Source organism: Crassostrea angulata, chromosome 7 (assembly GCF_025612915.1).
Source record: "Crassostrea angulata isolate pt1a10 chromosome 7, ASM2561291v2, whole genome shotgun sequence".
Classification (NCBI taxonomy): Eukaryota; Metazoa; Mollusca; class Bivalvia; order Ostreida; family Ostreidae; genus Magallana; species Magallana angulata.
Genome location: NC_069117.1, coordinates 56,943,146 through 56,955,878, shown reverse-complemented (window position 1 = coordinate 56,955,878; position 12,733 = coordinate 56,943,146).

Sequence of the window (12,733 nt, the reverse complement as noted above, 5' to 3'; positions counted from 1 at the left end):
TTGTACAAGATTCTGGACAGTACAAACTGTACAAGATTCTGGACAGTACAAACTGTACAAGATTCTGGACAGTACAAACTGTACAAGATTCTGGACAAAACAAACTGTACAAGATTCTGGACAGTACAAACTGTACAAGATTCTGGACAAAACAAACTGAACAAGATTCTGGACAAAACAAACTGTACAAGATTCTGGACAGTACAAACTGTACAAGATTCTGGACAGTACAAACTGTACAAGATTCTGGACAATACAAACTGTACAAGATTCTGGACAATATAAACTGTACAAGATTCTGGACAGTACAAACTGTACAAGATTCTGGACAGTACAAATTGTACAAGATTCTGGACGGTGTCATAGTCTTCTAAATTCTCCATCTCATGCACAAATAAACTTCAACACTTGTTTATCAAGAATTTCCTGCTAAGTTTGCAGCTTTTTTTTTTTATGAATTGTTCAAGCCTTACTCATTTACTCTGCATTTCATTAAGCAAATGTTTGTCCATTACAGCTACACCTTATGCATCTTGACAGTTACATTTATTTCCTGCACTTACACAGACACCTCCGAAAAATCTTATTTATGAAGAGGTCATATGACTCATACCTTAATTAATTAGCCAAACTGATTGTAGAGAAAGATAACGTCTTAAAAAAATAAAACATTTTTTACTGGATATCAGAGTTCTATTTACTGGAAAAACCTTTTTTTTTTTTAAATTTGATTAAATCGTCCAACGATAAAAACTTTTTCAGCAGGAAAATTCTATTTTTTTGTGAACAGGGAACACTTCCAAAATATTTCAAACTGTGATTGATGTATTGATCGATCAGGTTGAACCAGGAAGCCGATAATATCCCCCAAGTCCCGTGTTATCACCTACAGACATTGAGGCCTATCACTTCACGGGATTGAGGTATTATTATGATAAGAATTGACACTAGTTCTGTCCCTTGGGTTCTTATCTCCAACAATCATTTTCCTGTTGCAATTCTTCTTATCAAAAAAACATGAGTGTCCTCTAAGTAACTGCTCTAAATAGTCAAGACACCAGAAATAAAATTGCCAGATCTGCTCCAGTTTTTACCAAGCCCCGTGTGCAAAAGATTGCGTATCAAAAATCATTACCCAGCTTTATTCAATCAGATTAAAAATCAATAAAAAAAATTTGATGCAACAAATGCACATTCTGCAATAATCATTGCCACCTTTAATTGATTAAAAACATTCAGAAATTTTGTTATACTTTCAGAGACTTTTGAAGATATCTATTTCAAGTATTGATTGAGTATTGTAACGTTACTTAATTTAACCAGGTGTCGAGTAAGATTTTCCAGAGATTAGCTCTGCTGGCCACACCTACGATGTTTGTCCATCTTATCTAACGAGCCACTGCTGAACTCCGGAATCCTCCCAGAGTTGACTTCCGATCAAACAGGCAGCGTTGCCAGTTATCTATTTTCTGCAGGTACATCCCTCTCTCTCCGCCATACGTTTTTCATTTATTTACTAGCTAGCTAGAACAACCCCTACTCTCTCAACCATAAATTTGATACACTATGGTAGTTCTTAAACTTTCAGTGTTGCAAATCAAACTATATCTGGCACCTGCGCTATTTAAGTGATTAATAATGAATCATCTTAAAATCTGTACTTTTCTGGAACTTTATCAATTATAAAACATACACAAAGAAACATGTAACTAAATGTTTGTCCATCTGCAGTTGGATGTCAAAACAGATACAAAGCTAAAGTCACACCAGTTTCTATAGATGATTAAATAAAGGTCATGCAGTATTACTCTAATTTCATTTAAAGTCATGAGATCTTGAAGTTAATGATCACCAAATGTTCTTTTAAGTAGTTAATGGCAGAAAATACAGGCAAGTCCTGGCATCTTCCGAACTACTTAAAAGTCCTGCTTAAATATACCTTGTCCTTTTTAAGTTAATGCATTCAAAATCCTTGGGGATATAGACAATTACATGCAAATATGATATTTAATCACAGATTCGATAAAAACATTCAATGTGTTCTGAATAACAAACTTTGATATAGGATAGATGGTTAAACATTCATATCTGGATGTGCTTGATTTATCTTACAAATTGTTTGTCTGTATGCTTGCGTACTTATTTTTTTTACTGGCTTTCAGCATGATCATCCCACACATTTCCTATGTGTAAATCAGCCCAATCTCTTATAATATCCTGATGGATGCAAAATCCTTAAAAGATTAAAACCATAACGCCAAAAACAGCCTGTATACCTTAAGCAGTCATTCAGATCGGATGCAAATTGTGCACTAAAAGTTCAATGTTCTTTAAGCCTGTAAACTTAATTCCAGTTTTCAAGTCTTTTAATCTCACATTAATCTCACATTAATCTTGCGGTGATTAAGTTTTGGGACCTGCCACCACAGCGGAAATTAACATTGAGAATTCAGGAATCATTTTGTGGTTCCCTTAACCAGAAAATTTTACTTACAAAAAACAAATGAACGTCAAAGCCGGCTAGGACATGAAACTATATCGCACTTCCTAAAGGGCTTAAAGCTTCTACGACATGACCCTGAAACCCGTAGCTCAGGGGAGATAACTTTTTTTATTTGCAGGAAATTGAGGGAAAAAAAGGTTTTCGATCTCTAGGCATTTTTGCATTAAATTTCACCTACTTTGGTCGCGGGTTCTGGAAGCACTGAGGAATTAATGTCTGTTCCCGACTGTTCTGTCTTCTTTTTTATCTTCAGACATCTGTTTTGTGATCTGAAATATCGAAATCATTGTGTCAGCTGAGCTTAGTGTGTCTTTAAGATGACAACCTATACACTGTTTCAAAATCTAGGTTTTCATATCATAAGACCTGTAAACTGTCCAGGGATTAATCTATCCATATGCTGTTTTTTTGCAAATATCAGGAAGACATAAATGTGTCATTAAAAAAGGCCATTTACTATTAAGAATAGAAAAAGCAATGTCCTAGAAATTTTGACCTTTAGATTCCATAACCAAAATTAAACTTTAGAATAATAAAATGACCTGAATGAAAAAACAAAAATCAATCTCATTACATATTAAAAATTGTGACAAAAAAGACCCAGAAAATTTGTTTAAAAACTCCACCCCACCCCTTTTCTTCCAGAAATGTTATAAATCAATAAATGAATCGTGCATGCATAGTCTGCGCCTGACATTCAATATTGGCAGTGTGTGACCCTATATTGAAAAACCAATTATATGTACTAACAAATGATGGGTATCTGTTTATAAATGTATTAACATATCTCATTTTTTTTAAAATTCAAATCCTTAGACACCTGTCTGGATTGAATATGGGAGTAAAAAGCTAAAAAAAAAAATAAGAATTATAAAATATATTATATACACAGTTATTCACAGTACATGCTGAACTTTTCTTTTGAAATTTTAAGTATTTGTTGAATAGGATATCAAGTTTATAAATTAAAGCAGAAAAACCATCAATGTACATGCTGTAATACTGTTCTATACATATTTTTGCCATTCCTTAAATTCTAAACTCTCTTTTTATATTAAAAACTACTAGACAGTATACTATTTACATGAAAATCGCAGGTAAACTGTATCTATTTCTATTAAACCTATTTATTTTGTTTTTCCCTTTCAAAATTTCCAGAAAATGATTCAGCTCAAAGTAACGATAGAGTAAAGACTAAATGAGACCAAAATAAAATTACCAGGTACTCTTACAGAGGCATGCTGAAGATGTTTTTGACACCTAATATTTTTCCTGGTATTAAAAGGATAGAATCTATTAGTTAGGCCTTAAAAAAAAAAGTTGTGTGTTTAGGGTAACCCAACCTAACCTACAAAAATGCCCTGAACCTACCATTTTTAGATGTCTGTTTTATCTGATTGTGAATTTTATATTATTTCTATCAAAAGATCTGTTTTTAGATATGACATAAACAAACATTCTTAGGATTCATGCAGAAAAAAATATGATAAAATAAAAAAAAAAAATCGCTACCTACCTAACCTAATTTTTTCATTAGTGTTACCCTAAACACACAATTTTTTTTATAGGCCTTAGACAAGTTTTTTCCAAGTTTTGTTAAAATCATATGAACTGAATCTGAACTGGGAATGAATGCTGTGAACACACAGGTGTACACAGGTATTCACAGGTAGAGCGGGCAGGTGTGGCCCGACCCTCACCGTCATTCGTTATCAAGTTTGATACAGTCTCGTTCATCAAAGCTTCATCATGCCCACAGCCAGTGATCAAGTTGTTGACAACAAATTTTTTAAAAACAACCCACTGTACTTTGAGGACTTTGTCATGAACATAACTGTATGTTGTAAAAAGTGGTGAAACTGGAATTTAATTTATTTGAACTGCGTTGACCATTGGTATGTTTATCAGAAGTTTTCATAGGGAAAGGAAGAAAAAACCTTGAAGGCAATCCATTCATCTCCTTCAAAAAGTGGAGATTTAAGTGTAAATTATATAATAATCATTAATTTTATCAATCATCTTGTACAAGTGGAGAGCACAGGAAAAACCCATCAATCAATGATGTGGAATTTCTGAGAAAAAGTGAGGAATGACAGATAGCTACAGAGAGAATTTTTGTGTTCTGTTTTCTTTCTATCAATACAAAGAAGGCCCTTCAGCTGTTTAGAGTTTAACAAATAATCTGTCATCATTTTTGTGCTGAATATGAACTACCAATATTCAATCGACAAGCAATATTGTTTGTTTTGTATTAATATAATATTTGGCATACATAAGTTATTGCAAGAAAATAAAACTATAGTGATACAACTTTTTGGGGGGGAGGGACATATAGGTGCATTGATTTGTTATTCTTAATTCTTACATATTGTAAAATATTTGTATGAACGTATGAAGAACCTTGTAAAAGCCTTGCAATCTATGGTCAACATATTATTTTTCTTCCTTGTTAGGGACCCAACATAAATTATACTAATGAAGAGGCCTTATAATGTTATAAATGAATAAAAATATGCACATAGTAATCACACAAAATAAATGACCACAGCGCTCATTATAATTGCTGTAAAAGGGATGCGTTGGTTTTAACTGCATTTCTTCTAACAATTCACAAAAGAACCCGTGTTCCGGACAAAGAAACTTGACTTGAGTGGACAGGCCGATATCGGTGGGAAGAAAAAGAAAAAATAACAGCTGAGCACGATGTTTACTGCGACCCGACGGAAGATCGAGTTTCTGTTTATGTTTTAAAGATGCAAATTATTGTCGCTACATGTGCATCAAGCTCTTTGTGAAACATTACATCAGTTTGAATAAACAAAAGGTTAGTTACCTCAGCGACTTGTTTCTTCCTCACTCTCGCCGTCCGTCCGCCATGTTTACTCATCCGGGAGCTCGGTTCTGCCACACCTACACACGCCAAGAGGGGCGTGTCGCTAGGTCAGGTCACAGCTGATCTGACCTATAAACCATTTTCGGTTTGAACACATTATTGTTTCATATAAACGCATGTCTTGGCAAATGATAGGAACGTCCACTAAAGTAAATTCACCACAAAAAGATACTTGTAAGATATTTTAATATAAAACGTGAGTGGCAATGAAGAGGAAGAAAAAGAAAGATGGTGATTATAGCTATGAAGGAAGATAACTCTTATGACAGATGTCGTTTTCACAGAAAGGAAAAAGAGTAGTGCTTCTTGGAATTCAAGACGTGTCAGCTTGCGTCACATTAATCTTGCGGAACTTTTTTGTTACCCCACCCACCCACCTGGCGTTATCTAAAGTTATAGGAATAAAAGACGTGTGTTCATGTAACAGGTTTTCCTGCATTTTCGCATGTGATATATGATATATATACTCTATAATAAGTAAAATATCTCGATCCCGTGGCCTACTTTTAAATCAGATCGTCATAAAAAAATCAATAAATAAGTACACTATCGTAATAATATATTGGTTTATTTAAAAAAAAAAAAAACAAGTCTTTTTTAACAATAAAATTAGAATTTTCCAATATGATCAGAGACATAAATACAAACTACTTTTCAATGTTATACTTGGTCTTTAGTCATTGATATAGATTGACACTCGTGTTAATGTATGTCTCTGATATGATGTAAATCGCAAGCAATTTTATATAATAAATATATTTGATTATGTACATCGCAAGCGTAAACGCAAGCTAAATATAAAAAAACCCTGTAAAACATGAAATTTTTACGTTATTAATTTTGATTGAAATTCTACATCACAATAAGAAACGGGTCGATACAGGGTTTTTTTTCTTGGGAAGGGGGAGGGGTATCAAATTGTGTGCCAAATATTTACCCCCCCCCCCCCCCCCACGGAAAATTATGAAATCTTTAAGTTTGTAAAATACTTTAGTCTTCAAAATATATCATCGAGTTTTTTAAAAGTTTAGTGTGAATATGGATCAACCTATGAACGACAACTCTGGCTATGAACAAAATTGATTCGATGAAATAATTGTTTTGATTATATTGTTACATCTTTGCACCCTTGCACCAGTTCTGTTTGTTTTTCTGTAGGTAAAAGGGGGCGAGGTCTCATCGTTTAGCTATCGAAACTGGAAGGTACAATAATACACAGAGAACCCAAAGGAACTGCTTTTCATGTAAAAATTATGTTGAAGATGAATAGTGTGTCCAGTATATATTGAATGCCGTCATAAATATATTAAAAAGTATTTTTATGAGAAACCATCGATGTTCAAGCTGTTGCAATTGTTTAATAACGAAAATTTTAAAGATAAGCGTAACCTCGGCAAATACAATTTCAATTTTTCAATTTCAATTTCTTTATTAACCAATTAAGGGCCCTCAAGGGGCAACATGAAGACTGTTGACATACAACATCCAATGAACATAAAACATTCAATAAACATATACAAGAGGGAAAGAGCTGGATGATTTAAAGAACTATGACAGACATGAACAATTAAATAGTATATATGTATATATATATGTATAATAATGTATGTTTCCATACATTCAATATAGTGTCTTCTATATATTTATGTTAAACACCATACATAAATATGTCAAGATACAAATGCACATACAAATTTGAAATAGTTTATCATATGATTGAAAAATAAAAAAAAAAAAACCAATATTTGAATAGGAAATACAAATTAAGGCAATGCCTTTTGTAAAAATTTACCAACAGAGTTTAATATATCTAATTCTTCACAGTTTAGAATCCAAAATAATTTTTGTTTATCTTCTAAACTAGTAAAATGTTTTGCTTTAGATGAAATTAAATCAAATAGTTCCTCTCTTTCTTTTGTAAATTTGCTGCATTGGATAAGAAAATGTTCTTCATCTTCAATTTTATTAAGTGTACAATTTTTGCATATTCTTTCTGTTCTAGGTGTGTTATTATATCTGCCCGATTCAATAAAAAGTCTATGCGCTGATATCCGCAGTCTACAGATTGGCTTTCTGTATTCAGGTCTTAATATAGTTAAATACTTTTCCAGTCTGAAGTTAGTTTTCAAAAATAAATAAGTAACAAGTTTGCCATCTTTAAGTGTTTCATTTATTATTTTATTATAGTATGAAACATTTATTATAGTATGAAATTAAGAAACGATATATGTAATTAACGTTAGATGTTGTTCTTTTGATTCTTTTCGCCTTTACTTATGTCAATTTTTCATATTTATGAATGTACAATGTAATAGGGTCTCCTGTAAAATACCCACTTCTGTACTTTACTATGTTTAATTTGTAAAATCTGATGAGCTGCAAAGCTCAAAGAAATAAAGAATGAATGAATGAAAGAAATTAAACTCAATTTATCAGCCAATTAAAAACACAGGAGGTAATCACTTTCATGTATCCTATTATTCACAATGTATTTGATCAGTTATCATGCAAATTAGTAAAGTTTTATTTTTAGCTGAGATTTATACAAAAAAGTTCCACCCTTTCATTTGTTGGTTTGCTACATTGAATAAAAAATGTCATTCATATTCAGTTTAATGAAGATTCACTTTGATGAAGAGTGCAATTTTTACATATATTCTTTTCTATCTATCTATCTATCTATCTATCTATCTATCTATCTATCTATCTATCTATCTATCTATCTATCTTTTCCCAATTCAGTGATGAGGAAAGGATATAGATAGGTAAAGATTCGCATAGAAAGTTTTTATAACACTGAATATCAAATTGCGTCAATACATTTGACGCCAGAATGTTTTAGTTTTGCTTGATATTAACTTTAAATATTCTCCATATTTCAGAGCCATGCATGTATACGTTCTGTAAGCGTTATGCTTTAACCCGGTATTTGTCTCTACATGGTTTTACATATATATATATATATATATATATATATATATATATATATATATATATATATATATATATATATATATATATATATATATATATATATATATATATATATATATATATATATATATATATATAAAGAGTTTTTATTACAAAAAACCAAGTGTTTTTAAGCTAGCTAAACTTTTAAGTGTTAACAATACAAAGGAACTCAATAATTTAGGAAAATATTTGTGTAGCGCTTCAAAATGAGAGCGCAGCATTGTAACAATACTACAGTCTAAGCTACTTATCATACATTTATGTCTATTCATATCTGAAGATATGTACATGATTGTATTGTCTTAATATGTCCACTCACTTACTGCACATTGCACATTTGTATATAATTTTATATGTATTATAATTTGTATTCCGATGAGTTGTAAAGCTCAAGGATAATAAATTGAATTGAATTGAAAAGTTATACGTATATAAGTAATATACCTGTATATTTTTTGTGATCAAAGACATTTGTACAAGTGGATATCCAAACATTATGTCCATACTTTGAATCCTTTACGTGCCAAAGAGATAGTCCCTGAATCTGTTAAGGAGGATGTGTGGTCAACAGATTAACCATCAGATCTACCCTAAATTTTAAGATACGGTTTCTTTAGCTATGAACAAACTTTTAGTAAAGAAAAAGTCCATACATTTCTCCTTTTGAATTTGGATATTTTCCTATGTCTTTATATAGATCTCTTCTTCTAAAGAAGATCAATACAGTCTAAAAATGGCCCTCCTAAATGAATGACAAGGTATATATATAACTTTATTCACATTGGATGTAGAAATGTACACACTCTGTGTTAATACATACATAATTGTGCACTTAAACATGCAGTTTAATCATTCATTGAATATCAGTTTATTTGTTTCACAATAACACCCCAAATTCACCTAAAAGATGGTAGGTTTATGAGATTTCAAATCAGCACTCAGACCTTGCATGTATATACATGTATCTTCTTACCACCATTAATAAATTGAAGTTTAGAATATGTTCGTGTATCAATCCAAATCCAGTGAAATGGACACACACAGAGGCCGAGACGATTCAAATAGAATCAGTTTGATTTGTCGTTTATTTCAGGAATAAGGAACCGTTCTTTGAATATTATAAGACAATCATTACGGTCTGGGCGTGATCAGATCCAATAAAGCCAGAAAGACTTTATGATAGATTTCATTACGTACCGATCACATCATATGTTCAAAGAATGATTCCTTTAATGTCACTTGTATTTCAGTACGTCATTCGCATCAATGATGAAATGTATTGAACTATACGTAACATTTGATTCGTATTGAATTTAAATACACACACGTAATAAGGTTTCCACGCTCAGTCTACAACGAACAAAGAAAAAGAAGAAGAAAAGCGCATATACCCCCGCACTGCACTTCACTGAATGGAACAGTTTGCATAAAAATATTACAAATAGTTGAGTAAATGGATATTATTGAATTTAAATTTGCTGCAAATGTGCATATCTATACATTGGTACAGCATATTGCTGTAGATGTGATATGCTTACGAATTAAATAGTATTATCAAGGTTTGTTGAAATGTGGAACTTAATTTTTTTTTAATCAATTTTTTGTCTTTTTTTTTTTATTTCCACGAAGATCTGAAAGGTGTAGATCAAAACATTCTATTTTGTTAAACTGTCAGGTTTTTCTACAGGGTCATACATAGTTTAATCACAATAGCGACTGACGCACTTACTTTTTATTTTGTATTTATAAATCACTGGTCTGTATTAGGCGTAAATATGAGGGAAAAGAGATTAATCGCAATGGTCCTTACATTTATTAATACATGTATCAATACATTTCATTTGCGCCCGAAAAAAACAGTGAAAAAATATATGTATAACGCAGCCATTACGTATATATACACAAACCTACTTTTCCTTTTAATTAAAGGAGAAGGTTTCTTTCGAAAATGTCTACTTAAGAATGTGGGTTTTTACTTTACATGTATTTTATAAAATTAACTTAGTGCTGATGTCAACAAAGATTATCATCTTTATAAAATGACATAAAAAGTTTGGTGTAAACAACTGTATCTCTTTCAAAAATAAAATGCTCAACATGAATTTTTACATTTCATAATTAAGAGATTACTTTGACAAAACTATCGTTTTCAAGTGCAGAATTACCTTTTTTGAAGCCATTTTGACACTCATGGTTTAGTTGTTTTTGGGAAGAAGCCATGTACAGTAGATACAATATGTTTGTTTGACACTTTATCATGGGGACTTAAAATGATTAGACATATATATATATATATATATATATATATATATATATATATATATATATATATATATATATATATATATATATATATATATATATATATATATATATATAAATTAAGTATTACTTATAAAATGTCACAACACTGTAATGTGTTTTTTAAACGTTATTTTGGAGTAACATAAATGGGTGCCAACCCATGCATAACGTCTAAATGAACCAGTTTCTTTACAATACTGCAGTTGGATACTTATACAATGTAGTCATGCAATTGGAAAAAAATTAGAAAGGTGTTCAATATCTCTACAAAAAATATATCAATACCAGAACCGAAAAACAATTTAAAAGACATTAATTAAAGTGAAATTTATAATGCCTGGGCATTAAATTAAAAGATAGTATATATACTGTATGCTGCAATACGATATTGTATCAAAATAAACATAACAATATTGTATTTTGATTTTGACTCACGATATGTAACGATATTGTACCTAAAGTGACACGATATAATACCTATGATACAGTACAATATTGTATCATAATAAATCTTACATTATTCTAATAATTCTGGTCTTATTTATTGGAAGCACTTAATGTACGCTGTATAATTCCTTTATATGATGCGACACTATCATTTTTTGAAGATCGTCTCATTATTCACAGCGAATCGAAAAGAAAGCAGTGCTAATCATTGTATATATGGACCAACTTGCCAAAACAAAACCAGGTTTAAAATAAAGCACACTTTATTATTCTTAACAGACATCTACAGGGTTGAAACACAATTTCTTACGAATAACAAAAGTTACATCACAAGGCGCATTCAGTAAGTTGATATGTACGTCTTATTTTCTGACATAAAAAAATCGATTTTATGATATCAGAAAATACAAATGATTTTTAATATAAGAAATGAATTTCTAATATCAGTAATTCGATTTTGTTTATATCAATAAATGATTTTCTGATATCAAGATTTCGATTTTTTGATATCAAAAATGAACTTAAATTCTTGACTTCAAAAAATCTATTTGTGATATCAGAAAATAATTTTTTGATATCAAGAATTCGAATTTGATATAAAAAAATGATTTTCTGAGAACACAAAATAGATTATTTGATATCGATTATTTTTTGATATAAAAAATTATTTCTTTTTTTTTATATCAAAAATTCGAATTATTGATATCAAAGACTTATTTTTAGATATCAGAAAATACCTCAAAAATATTAAAAACGACGCCTTATAAAAAATAATCAAACTTCCATATATTAAACCAGAAACAAACTAAAGCAGATCAACTGGACCATGATAGCCGGTGATTAGAAAACATATTTGAGGATGATGATGACGATTGCATTGACTTGTGAAATCAATATACTTGGACGACTGCTACTATGACGTAGAATTTAATCTCTCAGAACGACGACCCCTTGTGGTCAGATACGGGTTACAACAAGTTCAAACGACAATGCATGAACCAAACGCACCAGATGTTGGCCGGAAATCGAAGGAAGGGGAAATAGAACACGGGTCCAAAGGTCACTCGGGGATTTACGGGTGGGTTTATATAAATAGTGCCTATTTGGAAGGGTAACAGTTGAAACTGACACCCCGAGAAAACCATTGTCAACCGACGTCAAGCGGAGGTTGACAATGGTTTCCGAGGGGTGTCAAATTCAACTGTTACCCTTGGAAACAGGCACTATTTATATCATTATACTAAATGTCTTAATTTTGAAAGAAAACTTAGTTGCTTTTGTGTAGAAATGACGTGATTTCTACGTCTTACCGTAGGCGCATAATTTACGCGCATGTAACAATTCGTTGTGTTACCCGTTGCCAGGTCTGTTGCTAACGCTGAGGGTAATAGAACGGATTATCAAGTGCGTCTTGACCAATCAGATTTCAGTATTTAACATGAAAGTATAACAAAATTAATTGGTACAGGTCTGACAGGCACGTAGCATTGTTTTTTGAAAAGGGGGGGGGGGGACAGACTGATAAAAAAATCTTGACAAGCATAAAAGGGAGAAAAAAAGGAAATTGACAGCTTATCGAAAATCCTGAAAATCCAATCTGTGTGTGTGTG